The following is a 22,561-nucleotide window of genomic DNA, read 5'->3' on the forward strand; positions in this document are numbered from 1 at the left end:
GAAATTGCTGGAGTGTGGTAAGCTACAGGGGGCCCTGGTCTTGGTGGAGCTCAAAACTTCTATAGATTTAATGTCCAAAATCTCCACCAGGTTCTGGTGAGGAAGATTCAAAAAAGATCACTTTTTGTCTCTGGTAGGAAGAGAATAATCCCCCTGAAATATGTGTGGAGCATTTTCTGTAAGAAAGGCCTATTGTCTATGGAAAAAGCTTTTACTGGAGCCTCTGTCTTTACCCAAGAGGAGAAAAAGCTAAACCAGCAGAGAAACACATTGGGAGATACACAGACACGGCCCCCGGAAGATTAGGTTTCAGTAATAAAATTATAGAACATGTTCCTTCCCTCACACGTTGCTGTCAAGCAAACAGGGCTCCACCATAATGATAGTGGATTATAGCTGCACGTGCTGAAATATGCAGTCTGTCTCACAGGAGGCGTACTTAAGGAAAGGAGGCAAAAAAATCCCCTAAAAAGGATTTGAATTCCCTGAAACTTGTGTACGGGGAAGAAAAGCTTCCTTCCAATCTCTTAGGTTGTGTGTCTGGCCTAAGAATTAAACTGACATAAAGCAAATTAGCAGGAGTAAGCATACATATTTATTTAACATTTTTGTGTGTGTATAGCAGTCTTCATAAGAGAAATGGAGACCCAAAGAAGCTGTTAGTCTCAGAAGATTACATACCTCTTAATACAAAAAAAAAAAAAAAAAAAACAAAAAACAAAAACAGAGACAGTGGGGATGTGACAAGACAAAGGGGGGTGGGCTACGGGGAGTCAATTGTGGCATAGTGATTGATAAATATACAGGGGGTAGTAATGGAAGGTGAGGGTTATTTTAGTAGACTAGTTTGTATAGGTTCATTTCAGCATCAACTCAGGGTCTCTGGTGATCAGTGTTCTTCTGTATTTTGTACAGGGAAGGCATGTTTCTCATGGGGCGTTTTTTGACCTGCTTTTAGGTAGAAAGGGGGAGGAGAGAGAGCCCTTCCTGAACTGGCTCTTTCTCAAGTGCCTTCAGCTCGAAATAATCAATATACTAAAGCAGCATGTTTTAGGGTGGCATACTATGAACCATGTCACCTATAACTACAATAAACATAAACATAGGCCAACCCCTAGCTAGATTATCATAAACCCTCACAGTAAAGGACTTTTAACTTCAGTTCTTATTATTCAATGCAAAGTGTCTGGCTTACAAAAAATTGCAAGTCATGCTAAATGACAAAGTAAAAAAAAAAAAAAAAAAAAAAAAAGAAAGAGTCTGGGAAAGAAAAGCATGTATCAGAGCCAGACTCAGATATAATAGTGACATTGGCAATATAAGGTAGAGAACTTAAAATAACTATGATTCATGTGTTAAGGGTCCTAACAGAAAAAGTAGACAATACAAAGGAACAGAGGGATAAAGTAAGCAGAGAGACAGAAACTCTGAGGAAGAATCAAAAGGAAATGCTAGAAATCAAAAACACTGTAACAGAAATTAAGAACCCTCGTGATGGATTCATTGGTAGACTGGACACAGTTGACTAAAGCATGAGTGAGCTAAATTATAAGTCAATAGAAACTTTACAAACTAAAATGAAAAGAGGCAAAAGAAGGGGAAAAGAAAAAGCCCAGAATATTCAAAAACTCTGGGGCAAACCCAAATTGTATAATGTATATGTAATTGGAACACTGGACGGAGAAGAAAGAGAGAACAGAGTAGAAGAAATATTTGAAGTTATAACAGCTGATGACATTCCAAAATGAAGGGTAGATAGCAAAATACTGATCCTGGAAGATGAGAGACCATCAGGGATATAAATGCCAAAACAAGTCTGTACCATGGAATGCCATATTCAAACTGCAAAAACAGCTACCAAGATACACAGAAAATCTAGAAATAAGATTCAGGTAAAAAACAAAAAATCCCATCTTACCCATAGAGGAAAAAGGATAATCTGTATCTATATCTGTATAGATATAGGTATATATTATACATAGAGGGAGAAAGAAAGAGACACAGAGAGACACAGAAAGGCAGACACACACAGAGATAGACATACACATGCACACACACACAAATAGACAGAGAGACAGAGGGAAAGAGTGAATTGGATTCCTAGATTTTCTGGAGGCTGATTATCTCAATCATTCAGTATAACAACTGAGACCTGAGTCTTGGCAGCCAATATAACTCCTGTGATGCTTCAGGAAACAAATGAATAATTATTTTTTGTTTTTAAAAGGAAGAATAGTATCTGAACATCTAATAACCATATGGCAAAGGGCTAAGAATTTTAAATTTAGAAGATTTACATGTTGAAAATTTTGACACTTAGAAAATAATATTTCTAAAAGGTTTTAATAGTCTAGATATGAAATATATCCACCCTAAAAATATCTAAACTTTTATAATCACAAAAAAATCCCTAAAAGGAAATTTGTATTTAAAATTATGTTTTGTGAATGGAGCCCAACGAGTCTTAGCAAGCTCCCAACTTATTATATTTGTTAGCATCAAGCCAATCACTTTCTCTCAGTGTAACAGAAAGGTTTGATAGATGAATCAGAGAAGGCTAGGAAACAAAGGGAAAATGTCTGTATTATACAAAGGCATTTAGGTAATTTAAATCCAACTCTAAAGCTACCCATGATAAAAGGTAAATAATGATACCTCTTACAAAACCGAAGCTTTTAAAGCAGTTATACACAAAACTTCAGGGGTGTGTTTGTTTCTATTGTCTCTATGCCTTTGCACCCACAGACAAATTGGATGTGGGTTCTGTATCTGATATACTCTGAATCCTAGTTACTTTACAGAATGACTTGGATTTTTTTTCCTTTCAATAGTTGAACAGTGAAGACAATAAGAGGGATGACCTGGAACTCCTATCTGGAGTCTGAGCTAAAGCTCAAAAAGGGAAAAATATAGACTTGTATACTTTGTAGTAGTACTGTAATTTATAGATATGTTTGATGTGACAATACACAGAATATGTACATTGTGTGGAAGAGGGAAAAATGAATTAATGAGCTTTTCAAAAAATTATCTTAGGTATCACTAATTTAGTAGTCTCTATGTAGCAGGCACGTTTTAAAATGATTTACAAATATTTAAATATTTGTTTTAAGATAACCATAGGAGATATTATTATTATTACTATTAATTATCTAATTCCACTATTATTCTTATTTTACTCAGTAGGCAATTCAAGTACAAAGAATAAATACAGATATAGAAGACAGATACAGTAGGTAACTTTAGGTCACATTACTCCTCATCTATGAAGTTAAGAGACTTCACACAACAGTCTGATTCCAGAGTTTGTACCCTTAACCACCAATCTATGCTACCTCTATGGAGAGTTATATTAAAGCAGGACAAGATACAAGTAACAAATAAAGAAAAAAGAATGGTAAATGTTATCCCTATCACAGAAGTGTCCAGCAAGCCTGGTGTATAAAATATAATTTTGAAAAAAACTATCTATATCTATTGTAATATGGATGAAATATTCCAAGAACGTTCTAAATGAAAACATTCTAATGTTTTCTAATGGGAAAACTAAAGATAAATATGAAACAACTTAAAGTTTTTATAAACATATTAAATAAAACATTTTAGATTGAAATTATGTTTTGATTGTGTGGGAAAAATACATCATTAAAATTTACCAATATAGTATTGAATATGGTGGATGTTTTAAAAACTTCCCAAAGGATAGAATGAACAGTTGACAAAGTAGTGAATAAAATGAAAGCTCATATCTACTCCGGTATTCTTGCTACCAGAACATTGTTCTCCCTTTAAAATCAATGGAGATCTCATTCTTTACTGAGAAAATAAAATCCTGAGGAATAATTCACCCCATTTTAAATAGACCCTAGAAACATTTTTTAAAGCAATAGCATCTTTATTTCATGGTTGGCCTTTAAAAATGCATCATTCATCATTCATATGCTATCCCGTGAAGCAAGCCTAAAGGGCATTCTGGTAGTCAAGAATTAGCCCCTCAGTATTTGTTTTAATTGATTAAAATACTCATTTTTGTAATTTAAGGGGGGGTCTGAGGGCATTCGTCTATGTTTTAAAATTCTCCTTCCTCTAATAAGAATGAAAATCTTTAATGAATAGCAAAGTTTAAGCCTACAGGCACATCCCATTTTACAAAGTTTAAAATCCAACATATTATGAGGCCTGTGCTATAAGCTAGTTCATTTACACAAACAGTGTGCAACATGCATTGCTGTCTTAACTGAGCGTGAGATGATGAAATATTGTAGGGTTTTTATCTTATTTATTTATTTTTTTATTTTACAGTTTTAAGCCCTAGAATGTTCATTCATGATATGTGATTTATTTCAGTATCTTTCTGTGTTCATCCAACTCTTACAATGTAACTTCATAGAAAGTTTAATTTCTTTTTATTTTTTTTAATTTTTTTTTAACGTTTATTTATTTTTGAGACAGAGAGAGACAGAGCATGAACAGGGGAGGGGCAGAGAGAGAGGGAGACACAGAATCTGAAACAGACTCCAGGCTCTGAGCGGTCAGCACAGAGCCTGACGCGGGGCTGGAACTCATGGACCGCGAGATCATGACCTGAGCTGAAGTCGGACGCTTAGCCGACTGAGCCACCCAGGCGTCCCAAGTTTACTTTTTTAAAATCATAGTCTGATATTCAATTTTCAGCTTCCCCTAAATATTTTCAAGGCCATTTATCCTTCATTTGAATAGTCTCACTACTGCTAATTACCTCTTCATCTAGATGCCCTAAGCTTGAGAATACCCTTTAACATGCTAAATATATAAAAGATACAGTGTGACTTGTCAGGGGTATAGTGGAAATATTGTATCATTGAACCTGGACACAAACTGCTGTTTCCATAGCTGCCATGTGGGTTCACTTCCTAATTCATTTGGTACAGATATATTTATTATTACCTACTATGATATAGTCCAGACATTGTTCCCATAGCATGAAGGAGTCAGCAGTGATAAGAGGAGAGAAAAATCCCTGTCCTCATTAGGGCTTCATTTAGGGCGATATTATATTTTGTATATGGAATGCTACCAAACAACTTTCTTTAATTTGAAAATCATTTTGGTTAAAATTCATAAACAATACTTCTACTTTCTCTTTCAGAAAGGAGATTCAACCCTTTCAAGATATAAGCTTAAAATATATATAGAATTACATAAATGAAAGAAAATGTAAATTATTTTTGAAAAAATAAATCAATGTCTTTGTCTTCCTCAGCTATTTTTGCTTCTTTTACTATGGATCATTTAAGTAGTGTGGTTGGTAAATAGAAAATGCAAATACTTGTTTTTCAACTTGCCTTCCTGTCCACTTTATTCCATTCTTATAAAGTTAAATCATCTGCAGCTCAGATGTTAGGTAATCTTTAGGATAAACAAAGGGATATAGTAATAAGAAAATTAAAATGAAAAACTAGAGCAATCGATTCCATAGCAGTCAGCCTTTGATAACTTTGTATATATAGATGTGTGTGCAAAATAAGTTACAATAGATGCTTAAAAGATCATGAATTCATTATTAAAAGATTCATTTAAACTCATATTTTAAATTTTTACAGGTTACGCCAGACATTGTCATAATGAATTCACCCTGAAACACACCATCACCCTCAAGTTTATCACAAATTAACAGAAATAGACAAACATTAGTGAGGCAAATCTTGTTATGAAACTGCTGGCTTACAGACACAGTATCATGATGATGGCACACAGACTGGCTCTGTCAGTAGGCAAACGACAGCATAATTAGATTCTATGTCTCACAGGAGAATCTAGAAAGTGTCCACACGAGAGTCATTTTCTTCATCTACTCTGCTGTCAAAGAACTTTATAAAAGGAAGCTGTATTAGATATATACAAACTGTTTTTAAGTTTTGATTTTTAGAATAAATATGTACATCTAATTATTCCATGGCCTATACTAATTAATTTCAAAATTGACACATCCATTTGGTGTACAGACCCAGAATCTGAAAGCACGCATTCTAAGTAGAGTGAAAACACAAACACAAATCTTTTAGTACTCCATCCCTGTAAATGTGTTTGACAATGACCACGGTTAGCCAACATATTTGATACATACACGAACTGTTCCTATAATTGTTATAATATTGTGTCTGATTTTGGAAAGTATGCATAAAACTCCTACCTGAATATACTTTTATTTATGGGAAAAATTAAATCAGTTAGATATTCTGAAGGTTCACGAAAGCATGAAGATTGGCAACAGAATTTTGACTTTGTATTGAAGAGGGACTCTTAGTTTTTTACCTTCTCATCTGCATTTAATTACATAAGTATATTTCTTTCTAACTGAAATTTGCAGAGATAACTGGACACAGCCTATTTGTAACTGTTCTTAAAATAAAAACTTTTCTGCATTAAACTTTGCCATCTATATCTTTGAAATTGTATCAGATGACACAGGAGAATACTTTAAATGCTTTGATCAGAAATTCTGTGTCTCACATTAGAAATGAACACTTTAAGGAATATTACAAATTTATGTCAAAATTAATGTTACAGCTATGAAAAGTATATATTTATTTATGCAGGCATCTACAATGAATGTGCTGGCCATATTTATTTTATTAGATTGAATTTAGCCTGATATTCTTGGAAATCTTGACACTGCCATGAACATTCAGTGAATTTCTCAACCTTAAACATGTTTCTTTTATCTCCGCACATTCTATTCCATATTACAAAATAACGTACATGAGTTTAATTTTACAAATAGAGGGAGAAAATTTTAAAGTCAATTTACTTGTGTCAATTGTTTTTTCAAGTTATTGTTTTGTTATAATTTTATTATAAAAGTCAAGGTTAAACAAATTATAGAACTTCTCATTAAAGATAAAACCCTTTAGAGGGGCTCCTGGGTGGCTCAGTCAGTTAAGCGTCTGACTTCAGCTCAGGTCATGATCTCACAGCTTATGAGTTCAAGCCCCACGTCGGGCTCCGTGCTGACAGCTCAGAGCCTGGAGCCTACTTTAGATTCTGTGTTTCCCTCTTTCTCTGCCCCGTCCCTGCTCATGCTCTGTCTCTCTGTCTCTGTCTCTCATGTCTCTTTGTCTCTCAATAGTAAATAAATGTTAAAAAAAAAATAAAAAAAAAAACCCTTTAGAAAGATGTGTGTCCAATAGATTAATTTGAAAGAATTTACTAGATTTTGTGTGAAAATTAATACTCAAATAATTTGTTTAAATTAGTGCATAATTTCAAATGACTTATATTATGTTCTAAAGAAAAGAGATGTGTTTGTGTGTGGGTGAGTGGGTGTTAGTTTATATGAGGCAGCTAGTAGTTAATATGCACATAGTGGTTATGGGTAATATTTGTATAATGATACACATGATAACATCATCAGTTTATTGGCATAAGGTCACATAATAAACAATTGGTATGTGCTGATTCTAATCTTCATAATAATCATAGAAGTTAAGTATTTTTTACTTTCATTTTGCAGTTAAGAAAAATATGTCTCAATTCTGCGCCGTCAGCGTGGAGCCTGCTTGGGATTGCCTCTCTCCCTCTCTGTGTCCCCTTTCCTGCTTGCATGCTCTTTATCTTTTGAAATAAATAAACGTTAAAAAAATTAGCTTATTTTCCATTATACCACACTAGTCCTAGTGGGGCTTTTATTATGTGACTTTAGCTAATTATATCTATCTATCTATCTATCTATCTATCTATCTATCCATCTATCTATCATCTATTCTGAGGTCCTCTATTCTCATTTGTATAAGAGGGATAATAATTTTATGTAGATTAAATGGTTATATAAAGATTAAGTGAGATAACATATAGAATTTCTAGCATGCAGTAGAGAATATATGTATCAGAGAAGGAATACCTATGCCTTACTTTGTATGTATGCATATGTATGTACTATATAAATGTGACATATATATGTGATACACACACACACACACACACACACACACACACAAACACACACACTCAGAGAGAAAATGAAAGACTGAGAGGGAAGCATTTTTAGATTGATTCTAATAAGTATTTACAAGTACATTATGAACTATAGTTTCTGCAAATGCAGGATAAGTTGAGATCTCAGATAAAACCTGTTCTAAAGCACTTTTACTTTTCCAGATATTCTACATTTTTTCTTTTAATTGTAGCCTTCCCAAAAGTTTAGCCTTCTAAAATTGCAACATTATAGAATGTTTCTATTCTATTCCTAATTCAAGAGGAATTATGAAGTGAATTACAGACATATTCACTTCATAAAGAAGTTTTCATCTTTAAATGGACACATAAAATTATGGAAAATGACATTGCAAGGAATCTAATAGAGTTATTTTCTCTTCTGGCTGTTTTAATAACTGTAGTCCAATATTACATTTTGATTATGTTTTGTTAAATGATTATTATGTTCTTAAGAAAATTTAATCATGTTTTGCACATTTTTTTTCTCTTCTAACTACATTCTGTGATTTTCTTTTCCTCATGTAAATACATGCTTTTCTAATGCTTATCCTACTTGAATTGTAAATAACATGCCTGAATAGTATAACACAATTTCTTATTTTAACTTTTGAATAAAATTAAAAGCAAACACCTGAGTAAATAAATGAGATGTATTTACTTATTTATATATTGGTTTCTTCCATGTATTATTTTAAGCATCTTATATAGGTACACCTGCTTTTTGAAAGTTACCATTATGCCATGTTGCTTTTACAAAAGACCTACCTACATTAGTACCTGTTTTCATTAACCGAACAAAAATACAGAGGATTTTTGCTTTTACAAAAATAAATAAATAAATAAATAAATAAATAAATAAATAAGAAGGTGAAAATAGCATCCAGCATTTGTTTTTGCAGGGAAACTTTGTAGAGGCAGCACACATCCCTGGACCAACGAGAGTGGCGCCACCAAGCTCCTTCCTTGGGAACTACACTCAGCATCTCATCATTAATCTGCCATAGTCTTCAACTGTACCTGTGTGCCTTATTTTGATATATTTTGTGCATCTATTAGCAGATATCAGAAAAGCCTGAGAGGTTATTATTTGACTCCTGAAACACTCAAAAGTTTTTTCATATAAGTTAATGGTAATTGCTTCTTTGCTTTGCATCATTTCCACTTATGAAAGTTTGTATAGGAATATTCTACTTTCAGACCATGAGAGAAACCTGTAATATGAATTTGTGATAAAAGACCCTAGGCTTATTCAGATCATAGAATTCATATATATTTAGTTGATTAATGAAATGTATTTCATGTGTAGTCATACGCACATGTGAGTTTATGAACTATCCTGCTTTGATTATTTATGTACAATGTGCTAGCTTTGATCCATACCACTTCTTTTTTTAGTAAATGCTTGACATTGCTAAATTTGGGGTAGTTGCCTTAATTTAATTTTTAAAATTTATATTGTAAATCAAAACCTTTAATATCAAAATTTTACTGATTACTATATGAGTTAAACTTAATGTTAATCATTTAAAACAACCCATCATTATGCACATAAGTCAAAATAGAATTGATGATTCAATTCTGTAACAATAGCTATAATGGCCACAATTGCCTCTCCTGAGAGATAAGACTCAGCAGAACATCTGTAAGACAATATTTTTTTCATGAGATTTTTATTTTGCCATGCTATCATTTATTACATCCATTAATCAAATGTTTTATTTAAAGTTAAATTACTCAGATTGTCCAGATCACTTTGGGGACAACAATAAACATCGTAATACATTCATTTAATGTTTCATTTCTTTGTGAATATTAATATTTATACAAATCTATTATAAACACAAAAGTATGTAGATACATTTCAAGTAATGTTAGTGTTCATTTTTTGTACAATATTTTATTGTCATAGAACTTTCTAATTGTAGTATAAGTTAAGTGTATAATAGATCAAAGAAAATCTTAGTGAATTTAATTATAACTTGACATAAGCATGTTTGGAAAAATAAAATAAATTACTATTTTATTTAAGTAATTTTTAAAAAGTATTTCTATAATTTAGGCTCCTGTGTTAATAATTAATCTGACATAGTAAGATGATAATTCATAGAATGAAGACAGTCCCTCAATATCTTTGTGTTCCCTTCCCAGATATACTTTGAATATTATTATATATTGGCGAACATAGTTTCCTATTAGTCTCAGTTCTTAAATTATAAAAATTTTGTTATTTTAATTCTGTGAAAACCTTGAAACTCCATAATAATATGCAATGTTTAGACTCAATCTATGCAGAGTCAAATTAGGTTTATATTTGTATGTGCATAAATAATTGTTCTTAGCCATATTTAAGAGTTTGAAGTAGTGTTTTTACTAATAAAATACGAGATTCCTGTGTTAAATGCAAAAATGGACCAACAAGAATTATATATATATATATATGCTAATACTAATACTAATACTAATGTATATTGATTAGTATATATTATATAATGAGAGAAATTTTTCTTTTGTGTATGTTAATATTTATACCATGTTTTACTTTTGGAATATTTCACAAACTGAAGTGGACATCAATGCCAAAACCACATTATTGTACCTAATTTAAAGATGAAAATAAAGACGTATGAAGTAGAAAGAATAAGAAAGTGAACCAATTCAGGACAAAATCTGACTCATCCCGTTTATATCTCAATGTATATATCTCAACAACATCCCGTATATATGAGTCTTCACATATTCAACAGTAAATTAATCATATGTGGAGATTCACTGTTTGAAAAGAAAAAAAAAAGGAGAAGTCTTTGATGGACGCTGTAGGCATTTCTATATTTTCCTTTGTTCTCAAACCTTGTATGACCATTTATTTGGGGTGTTTTTCTTTTCTGAATCTAATTACACTCACTTTCTGTATCTTTCATTCAGTAATTCAGATCCCCTGAAACACCAGAAAAGGGGAAAAGTAGCAACAGTTTGGGAATCCTGACAGTGTGATCAGCATGTTGCGTGACCATAGCCATGTTGCAGGATTTCCTGAGGCTAGTTACAGGATACTGGTAGGGATAGAGAGACTAGCAGGGGGAAAGGCAGTCTATCCAGGTGAGACGGAGCACAGAGTATTATTGAAGAACATGGCGTCTGTATTCAGACAGCTGGATTTGAATCTTTACCACTTAACACTTTTTTTTCTTTTAAATGTTTATTTTTGAGAGAGAGAGAGAGAGAAAGAGAGAGAGAGAATGTGTGAGAGAGAGCAAGAACACATAAACAGGGGAGGGGCAGAGGGACAGAGAGAGAGGGGAACCCGGGATCTGAAGTGGGTTCTGTACTGACAGCAGAGAGCCAGATGTGAAGCTCAAACTCACGAACCTGTGAGCTTATAGAAGTGCTGTATCAAGGGTTCTCAATTAGTGCTGTTGTAAAGCTTGACTAAATTATGCTATTTATCATTTATGTTTTCCTTTATATCAAGCTACGAACTCTTATTTATATCCTGTGTTCTTATTCAATTTGATTGAATTATGAACTTAAATGTATCCTTAAACACTGGATAGCATGTGGCTTCGATAGCATATTTCTAGGTAGGAGATTAAGTACTACTTGGTGATATAAGTTACTGCAGGAAAAAATCAGTGCTTAGAGTGAAAATAATTGGAGGGAAAGAAGCAATTAACTGAAGTTCTTAATCCTTAACAGATAATTCCAGGAATGTGAAACTTATTTCTCTTTCATCTAGTAGTTTAGGGGTGAGAGGTTTGGTGTAGGTCATCCATGAACTCATCCAGGCACTCTGGTTCCTTCTATCATGTCACTTCCACCGTCTTATACCTATTGTCCTCATCCACGGGCTTGAAGTAGTCTTACCGGTACCACATTTACATTTCGAGTGAAGAATAAGCAATTTCTTTTTAAAGTATATGGCCCAGAATTTGCACCCATTCCTTCAGATCACATTCCCCTGGTTGGAACTTAGACTCAAGTTCATCACTATCTGGAAGGAAAATGTTATATAACTAGATGTCTATGAGTCAGTTCCAAGGAGGGAAGTGAGAATAGATACTGGAGCGTATTATGTCATTTTACAACCCAACTAATGCTCTTAGAATCATTAAAATGATGCTGCCTACTTCAAATTAGTATCTGAGATTATAGTCAGGTAGCAGAAACTGAGGAGTGAAGTGAAAATGCAATGGAGATGGGAAGGTGGTAACAGTAATATTTGACCTGTTTACTATTTCCATTAGCTTTTCTAAACTGTTTTCATAAAATCTTTATCCACTCATGAACTGCTATTTTGTCAACATTCAATTGTTTTAAGCTGTGCCACAAAAGTGGTTTCTAGGGTTTTGAAGTATGTCAGGTGAAATAGTTCAGGGGAACTTTGGACTTTTTTTTATAGTTGTTTCAGCTTCAAAGAACAAAAGCTATTCAACCTACCACAATGGACTGAGTTCCATTATTATATGCCACAAACTCACCAGCATCAAGACAATCTGGGTTTCATGGGAATATCAAGGTTAGCTGTAATAAGGTGCCAAGGAATCTTTCCTTTTTTTCTTTGTCCTTATGCTTTCTTTTTTTAGTTAAACAACTTCTTACCTGTGTTCCATCCTCTCTCTACAGCCTTCACTCTACTGATGACTAATAGTTTTATACACAGCCATAGCTCTTAAGTTGTTTTTTGTTTGTTTGTTTTTTTTGTTTGTTTGTTTGTTTGTTTTGAGAGACAGAGATAGTGGGGAGTGGTCTAGAGAGCAGGGGAGGGGCACAGAGACAGGGAGGGAGAGAGATTCCCAAGCAGGCTCCAAGCCCCACCTGGGATTTGATCCCACCATTGCAAGATCATGAGCTAAGCCAATATCGAGTTGGACGCTTAACTGACTGAGTCACTCCGTAGCTCTTAGTTTTAAGCTCAGTGCTCTTTGTCAAAATCCCGTATTTTCCATGTCTTTTAATTTAAAATTTTAAGGGAAAATATGATTAGTTTGTAGTCTTTAGGTACTCTGGGACTATTTATTACAAACACTATGACCAAGGAAAGATCATTCAAAATACTTATGAACAGGTAAGAGTATTTTAGTGGATTTTTATCATCCTGCCATAAATATACTTTGTACATCTGTTTTTAGGTAATTTGTTAATTGTACCTGCCTACCTGATTTAAGTTTTTAGAAGAAAAACTCTAGACTCACTTTCTTTATCTGAAGGGATTTATATGCTATTTTTTTCAAACCTTCTTTTACTTATGCATTTAAAGAAATATGGGTCGGGAAAAAAATAACACATTGAATTAAACCTATAAACTGTACGTCTTTTATGATGTGTATATGTATTCATACACCAGTTTTTCTTCATTAAAAAAACTTATAAATTATGTAAGAACACACAGCTTTAGGCATTTTTAACCAAAGCAAGAGTATTGTTATAAACACAATTGTTTAAATTGTTATAAAAACAAGGGTGCCTGGGTGGCGCAGTCGGTTAAGCATCCGACTTCAGCTCAGGTCACGATCTTGCGGTCCGTGAGTTCGAGCCCCACGTCGGGCTCTGGGCTGATGGCTCAGAGCCTGGAGCCTGTTTCCGATTCTGTGTCTCCCTCTCTCTCTGCCCCTCCCCCGTTCATGCTCTGTCTCTCTCTGTCTCAAAAATAAATAAACGTTAAAAAAATTTTTTAAAAATAAATAAATTGTTATAAAGACAATTGTTATAAACACAGACAGGAAGTTCATATGAGGAAAATAACACTGAACTCTTGTAGTTACTTCTGGAAATTTGTCTTAAGTTCCTTGAAATATTTTCCAAAATATATATTAAATTTTGCTTATTTACTCTTTCATAGCTTGAATTACATACATGATACAGAAAAACATCTTTGTGTATAGTGCTTATGTATTCTGTACCACAGTGCCCATTGATGATGTCAATAAATAGATTTTATATAAAATTCCTTTATATGAGATGAGACCAAATACTTTATATTGTATTGCCAAACTATCTAGACAGAAAAAGCAAAACTCTGAATATATTCAATAATATTGATAATTTAGGTCAAATCTTTTTCTATTGTAGAAAACAACAACAAAAAACAACAACAACCAGTTTTATAGCCCTCTTCCAAAATTTTTATGATAAATTTTAAAGTTAATTTTTTTTCTTATTCTTTGTTTTAGCCACAATGTCTAACATGGTACTTTACACATTGTTGGGGCTAAATAATTTGAAAAATAAATTTTTACCATGGATTTCAAGTGAGTAAAAAATTCAATTTATAATACAATTTATAGCACACACCAAATTTGATACCTTCTGGAATTATGTTTTTCACAAGATAATAATTTGAAGTAGAATGGTTGCGTGTATCTAAATTTTTCAAAGTAAAATGTCAGGTATTACAAATATTATAAAATAAAGGAAAACTCCAGTAGATAAAATGGTCATTGGAGTAGTATACATGAAAATTCATTAATTAGCTTCAAGTTATTCACAAAATCTATATTAGAAACCAACTAGGGTTGCCTGGGTGGCTCAGTTGGTTAAGCATCCGACTTCAGCTCAGGTCATGATCTCAGGGTTCATGAATTTGAGCCCCCCCATCGGGCTCTGTGCTGACTGCTCAGAGCTTGGAGCCTGCTTTAGATTCTGTGTGTCTCTCTGTGCTCCTCCCCCACTGCTCACACTCTGTCTCTCTTTCTCTCTCAAAAAAAAAAAACAAAAAAAAACCATTAAAAAATAATTTAAAAAAGAAATCAGTTGTATGTCAATTACTACTTTAGCTGCTAGACAGCCAGATGGAATAGCTGCATAGGGTGTGGCACGGGAAAGGACTGGGAACCACCATTCCCTCTCCAGGCTCCCAGGCTCCCAGCACCTCCAAATGTTCACCAACCTGGAAGCTCTCCAACCTTTTGGGGTTATATAAAGGCTTCATTTCATAGGCATGGTTGATTAATTGTTGACCATTGATGATTGATTCAACTTCCAGCTTCTTTCTCCTCCCCAGAGGTCAGGGGTGAGTCTGGAAGTTCTAACCTTCTTACCTTCTAATCATCTGCCACCAGCCCCCATCCTTTAAGGTGCTTTCCAAAAGCCATCTCATTAATATAATGAAAGACACCTCGGGTCTTTCTCAGCACTTAGAGAATTCCAAGGATTTTGAGAGCTGTGAGCCAGGAACTGCGGATGAAGAGCTAATATAGATGAGAAATATATTTTGGTCATTTGAATAATCAATTATATATATTTCTTGTAAATCACAACGTGGCAACAGCCAAAGGTCTGAAGGAATGTGAGGTTTATTCAGATGATTAACATATTGTACAAATAAATTGGGTTTCAGAAATGTCCTGAATCAAAGTATTGTCTTATGTTTCTGGGAAAATTTTTTCTAGAATGAGAGTTAAGATGTTTACATCAAGTGGTCGAAATTTCAGTTATAATATGATTAGATGCAGAGATAGTTTCAGTTTTTAGCAGGAAGAGCCTGTTTTAGCAGACAGATTGACACTAAGTGCAGGGACATAAAAGTAAATAAAGCACATTATAGCAGCACAAAAGTTCTGTTTCTAATGCTAAGTAGGGCCATATATACAAAACCCTGTACTATTTTGAATGCCTACGTTGCCTGTCCTGAGTCTTTCTTGTCAAGAAAATGGCTCTAGTTCTCAGTATAATGCCCTACTGAAGAAACATCTTGCCAAATGGTAAAAAAACACAGAATGTATCACCTATTGCCCTCTTAAAACACTTTTTTTTTCCTTTGGTATTATAAATCTTTTCTCTTCTATCATCATGAAGTAAACTGATGTGATTGGCAAAAGACAATTCCAGATTCCCAGGCAAAAGCATAGTTCATAGGCCTTTCTTTGTTTTCCAGCTACTAGAGAAGAGTTGGCAACACAAATTTTAAGTGGCAGTGAACACTGACCAGAAGGGATGATGATTTGAATGACCGACTTCAGAATGCAAAGAATGAGAGTGAAAGAAAACAAACAAGTAGCAACAATAATCGAGGCCAAAAGAGTACATCTGATTTACCAAAGAAGTCTTTGGAGTTTCTATAGTCAGGACATTTCTGAATTCCTCTCCATGGTTATAACTTAGTGTTCAGATGCCAGATCCATCAGCCATCCTAAGATCAGACTCACCTCTGCAAAAGTGGATAATTCATTTGCCTGTATTTAAAGAATGATGGGGGCACCAGGGTCAGCTTATGTCATGATCTCACAGCTCATGAGTTCAAGCCCTGTATTGGGCTCTGCCCTGACAGCTCAGAGCCTAGAGCCCATTTCGGATTCTGTGACTCTCTCTCTCTGCCCCTCTTCTGCTCACTGTCTCCCTCTCCTTCAAAAATAAATAAACATTTTAAAAAATTATTTAAAAAAAAGAATAATGGAAACTATAGTAGAAAAGTAAACCTGAGGCCACATGATCTGAAAAGTTTCTTAATTCAGTAGTAAGATTGGGATCTAATCCATTGTTAACCCAACCCTAAAGAATGAGAGAAATATAGAAGAAAATGTTTTGGAAGCCACAAAATGTGGAGAATGGTGAATGATAATCAGAAATATTGGATATGTATTTAAGCTTAAATCGAAGGCCTAGCAATAAATGACAGGCGGTAAACAAACTAGGATGATGTAAAGGATTATGATAGCCTAAATTACTCTATTTGAATTTAGTAGCATGTAAATGATATTTTCTTAAAATTTCGCTAATTAAAAAAAAAAAAAAAACTGGTGCCACTGACAATTGAATGTGAATTTCCAAGCCAGTTTCACCTTGAATTTCATTCTTAGGTTTAACAATTTGTTACTACCTTCTATGTTTTACAGGAAAGAAACTAAACATTGGCATGAACAGGCAAGCAATAAAAGTTTTAAGACATTGGACAATGCTTGTCATATTAGCTCTTCATGTTACTAGAGTATCAGGCAGATGTTTTAGAAATGTTTCCTGTGTTGAAAACTATTTGCAAATAACTTCAGTGTTTTAGCTGAGTGTGAATGCTGTTTTTAGAGGCTGTTAAAAAGAAATTCATATTGGAAAGCACTCACTGCTGAGAATCTAAATAAATATACCTGTGAGTTTTCTTTTGTAATATCATCTTTAAGAAAGAGAGGGGGAAAGCAAAATATCATTCAATTGATAATGTATAAGAGGTATAAGCAGTATGAAATATGAAGTGTTAATTTTTGACACTTTGGAGTTTGACATCTTTTTGGAGCTAACTCACCCAATTTCATAAGTTTCAGTTAAAAATTAGCTTACTTCAAGGGAAAGGGTAAAGAAAAACTATGCATTCAAATGCACATCTAACGGATAGAGAAGAGAAGCTGGTAAATGCCTCTGAGAAATTTGTGGGCACTTCCTGCCCAAGGAAAACAGAGACATAGATTGTGGAGCGGTTCTCAGTGGAAGATATTTCTTCCAGTGAGCCTTACATCGTCTCACTTTGGTCCTTAAATAATTCAGCTGAAATTTCTGTGACTCTTCTTACTCAGAATTTATTATGAATATCCACTAATTTTCTAAGACAAAACTTACATTTTTTCTTGGTTAATATCAAATAAGGTTTCAGGTGAATTATGTTGTGGGCTAATTCCTGACAAACATTAAAAAGTAAACTAATTAACATTAGTTTGTTATTTTTACCCTCTTCCTTTTCCTATTTTTTCTTCTGCTTACTCCTGCTCTCTTTGTTCTGTTTTTCACTCTCTCCCTTCCTCTCTCCTTCTGTTTCCCTCCTTTCTCCCATCCTATTACGTGGGTACATTGTTACTTAACCACACATACAGATTCCAACAGTTTAAAGCTGAATAAAACCCTTGGCAGGCACTTAAAGTTTCAGCTAATTCTGACATGTACTTTACCTTCTGTGATCCATAGCCTATTCAAGTATATGTTCCATTTCTCCAATGAGTGTGCCTTTAGTGTGTCCTAGGAATAAGTATGGCTAATATACCAAGTATCAGTCATCTTAATTTTTTCCCATATGTCTCCTTTCTGGTCTCTATGCAGCCATCTCTGTAGACTCTACCATGAGGACACAGGGACTCACCTTGCACTGGCCTTTTTGACTGTATGCCCATGAGAAGCTGCTTCTTCCACCTGTCCTATAGGCCAATACTAGACCATACAGCTTCCATTGTCTAGAGTTCACCCATCCAGCACTAAAAATGAAGTTGCCTGGTATCTTCTCCTCAGTGATCAGAATATTGAACTTATTTTTTTAAGTTTATTTATTTATTTTCAGACATACAGAGGAAGAGAGACAAAGAGTGTGTGAGCAGAGGAGGGGCAGAGAGAGGGTGAGAGAGAATTCCAAGCAGGCTCTGCGCCATCCGTGCAGAGCCCAACCTGGGACTGGATCTCATGGACGATGAGATCATGACCGGGACTGAAATCAAGAGTCACAGGCTTAACTGACTGAGCCACCCAGGTGCCTCTTAAGCTTATTTCAAGTAGAACTTTAATTAAAGAGTTAAATGCTGTCCAAAATAAATATTTAGTATAATATCTACTACATGTGATTGATATAAAGTATATAAGTATCAGTGCAGTTTTTCAGGTCTTCAGTTTTCAACCAACTGAAACATCTTTTCATTTTTACCACCTACATCCTCTTACCTCACACAAAAAAATTAGTGGTTTTTTTTTTAAGTAGTGGAATTTTCCCGGGAAAATTGCTTTGAAGTTAGAAAAGAAATGAAAATTTATCTAAATAAATCAAACAATAGTCTAATTTTACTTGATTATTCTCTTACAAGTTTCCATGCACAATGTATTGTTTCCTTCTTTCCCTTCTTCCTCCATCCCTTCCTTCCTTCTTTCCTTCATTCCTTTCTTTTGTCTTTTTTAAATGTCCAACCTGATACCCTTCCTTGTTTTTTTTTTATAATTTTTTAAGCACTTATTTATTTTCGAGAGACAGAGACAGAGCATGAGCAGGGGAGGGGCAGAAAGAGAGAAGGAGACACAGAATCTGAAGCAGGCTTCAGGCTCTGAGCAAGCTGTCAGCACAGAGCCTGATGCGGGCTTGAACCTACAAACTGTGAGATCATGACTTGAGCCGCAGTCGGATGCTCAACTGACTGAGCCACCCAGGCACCCCCTGATACCCTTCCTTGTATCTGTTCTCTTTGATAGTGCCCTCCTATACTATCCAGGGCTTGGCTATGTGACTTGCTTTGGCAAATGGGACAGTAGTCAATATGGCATAAGCAGAGGCTTGAAATAGTACATGTTCACTGGAGTTTGTCCTATTAGTATGTGTTTAAAGGCCTCTCCAGCAAGAAGAACACGTAGCCTGCTGGAGGATGAAGTATCAGATGGAGCAGAGATGATCTGCCCCAGCTCAGGACTTCCTACAGTCTTTTCAAGCTTCCCCTCCAAAATAAATACATACTAATGCTCTTAAGCATCCAGTGTAAGTAATGAGTTACTTTTTTCATATGGAACTAAAATGGTACTAGTTTCAAATGCATCTTATTTCATATGCATCTAAAATTTTTGGGATAATTTAAAAATAGTGACACAAATAGTTTTCTGTGTTCTGTGGCTAAGATGAGAAAATTTAGTAGACAAAGCATCATTCCTTTAAAAACCTGGCAACTGAATACAGATTTATAAGTGAGTACAGTTAAGACTAGAACTACTGTCCAGTAAAGCCATGGTCAGGTTGCCAAAACTCAGAATCATGAGCTAAATACTTTATTATTGTTTTAAGTTTGGGGATAGTATATTACTCAGTATTAGACAACTGATACAAGCAAGAATTTGAAAACGTTATTACTGGTTGCTAAACAAATCAAGCTGCTTGTGCTATAGACACATTTTAAAAAAATAATTTTATCTTTATTTTTATAATTTAGTATTTAGCAATATTACATAGTATATATTGAGCAACAATTTACTAAGAATTCCAGATCATCATATTTCCACATGAACATCTCCTTTGCAATTCTTTCTCATTTGATCTTTTTGTCTTTGTTTCAATTTATTTATCATTAAACCAAAGTCATTTTAAAATATCTTAATTAAATAAAAAATAGCCAAATTAAAGGTCATTAAGATACAATATGTGTGTACATAAGTGATTAGAACTGTTAATATTCACAAACAATAATATTTAAAATGTAAATGCATGGAATTATCCTACAGATTCTGGAATATATTTAAAACATTTGCTGTAAAAATTATGAACCAAATAATAAGTTAAAATTATTTTTTTTTAATTTTCATCAAATTCAACATTCAAATTCTTTCATAATGCTTGGTATTTTATTTTTCTTAATATATTAATATTTTCATAATTTTATAATGAAAAGACAATGTACTTTTTTTTTTACTTTTATTTTTTTATTTCTTTAAATTTACATCCAAGTCAGTTAGCATATAGTGCAACGATGATTTCAGGAGTACATTCCTTAGTGCCCCTTACCCATTTAGCCCATGCCCCCTCCCACAACCCCTCCTGTAACCCTCAGTTTGTTCTCCATATTTATGAATCTCTTGTTTTTCCCCATCCCTGTTTTTATATTATTTTGGTTTCCATTCCCTTATGTTCATCTGTTTTGTCTCTTAAAGTCCTCATATGAGTGAAGTCATATGATTTTTGTCTTTCTCTCACTGACTAATTTCACTTAGCATAATACCCTCCAGTTCCATCCACATAGTTGCAAATGCCAAGATTTCATTCTTTTTGATTGCTGAGTAATACTCCATTGTATATCTATACCACATCTTCTTTATCCATTTATCCATCGATGGACATGTGGGCTCTTTCCATACTTTGGCTATTGTTAATAGTGCTGCTATAAACATGGCGGTGCATGTGTCCCTTCGAAACAGCACACCTATATCCCATGGATAAATGCCTAGTAATGCAATTGCTGGGTCGTAGGGCAGATCTAATTTTAGTTTTTTGAGGAAACTCCATACTGTTTTACAGAGTGGCTGGCCCAGCTTGCATTGTGGCCAACAATGCAAAAGAGATCCTCTTTCTCCACATCCTCGCCAACATCTGTTGTTGCCTGAGATGTTAATGCTATCCATTATGACAGGTGTAAGGTGATAACTCATTGTGGTTTTGATTTGTATTTCCCTGATGATGAGTGATGTTGAGCATGTTTTCATCTGTCAGTTGGCCATCTGGATGTCTTCTTTGGAGAAGTCTCTATTCATGTCTTTGCCCATCTCTTCACTGGATTATTTGTTTTTTGGGTGTTGAGTTTGATATGTTCTTTATAGATTTTGGATACTAACCCTTTACCTGATATGTCATTTGCAAATATCTTCTCCCATTCTGTCAGTTGCCTTTTAGTTTTGCTGATTGTTTCCTTCACTGTGCAGAAGATTTTTATTTTGATGAGGTCCCAGGAGTTCATTTTTGCTTTTGTTTCCCTTGCCTCCAGAGACGTGTTGAGTAGGATGCTGCTGCAGCCAAGATCAAAGAGGTTTTTGCCTGCTTTCTCCTCGAGGATTTTGATGGCTTCCTGTCTTACATTGAGGTCGTTCATCCATTTTGAGTTTATTTTTGTGTATGGTGTAAGAAAGTGGTCCAGGTTCATTCTTCTGTATGTGGCTGTCCAGTTTTCCCAGCACCACTTGCTGAAGAGACTGTCTTCATTCCATTGGATATTCTTTCCTGCTTTGTCAAAGATTAGTTGGCCATACATTTGTGGGTCCATTTCTGGGTTCTCTATTCTGTTCCATTGATCTGAGTGTCTGTTCTTGTGCCAGTACCATACTGTCTTGATGATTACAGCTTTGTAGTATAGCTTGAAGTCTGGGATTGTGATGCCTCCTGCTTTGGCTTTCTTTTTCAAGATTGCTTTGGCTATTCAGGGTCTTTTCCAGTTACATAAAAATTTTAGGATTATTTGTTCTAGCTCTGTGAAGAATGCTGGTGTTACTTTGATAGGGATTGCATTGAATATGGAGATTGCTTTGGGTAGTATCGACATTTTAACAATATTTGTTCTCCGTATCCAGGAACATGGGTTTTTTTTTTCCATTTTTTTGTATCTTCTTCCATTTCTTTCATAAGCTTTCTATAGTTTTCAGTGTATAGATTTTTCACCTCTTTGGTTAGATTTACTCCTAGGTATTTTATGGTTTTTTTGGTGCAACTGTAAATGGGATCGATTCCTTGATTTCTCTTTCTGCTGGTGTATAGAAATGCAACCAATTTCTGTGTGTTAATTTTATATCCTGCAACTTTCCTGAATTCGTGAATCAATTATAGCATTTTTTTGGTGGGAACTTTTGGGTTTTCCATGTAGAGTATCATGTCATCTGCAAAGAGTGAAAGTTTGACCTCCTTCTGGTCAATTTAGATGCCTTTTATTTCTTTGTGTTGTCTGATTGCAGAGGCTAAGACTTCCAATACTATGTTGAATAACAGTGGCAAGAGTGGACAACCCTGTCTTGTTCCTGACCTTAGGAGAATAGGTCTCAGCTTTTCCCTATTGAGGATGATATTAGCATTGGGTTGTTAATATATGGCTTTTAGGATCTTGAGGTATGCTCCTTCTATCCCTACTTTCTTGAGGGTTTTTTTTCAAGAAAGGATGCTGTATTTTGTCAAATG

Source organism: Acinonyx jubatus, chromosome B2 (genome assembly GCF_027475565.1).
Source record: "Acinonyx jubatus isolate Ajub_Pintada_27869175 chromosome B2, VMU_Ajub_asm_v1.0, whole genome shotgun sequence".
Lineage (NCBI taxonomy): Eukaryota > Metazoa > Chordata > Mammalia > Carnivora > Felidae > Acinonyx > Acinonyx jubatus.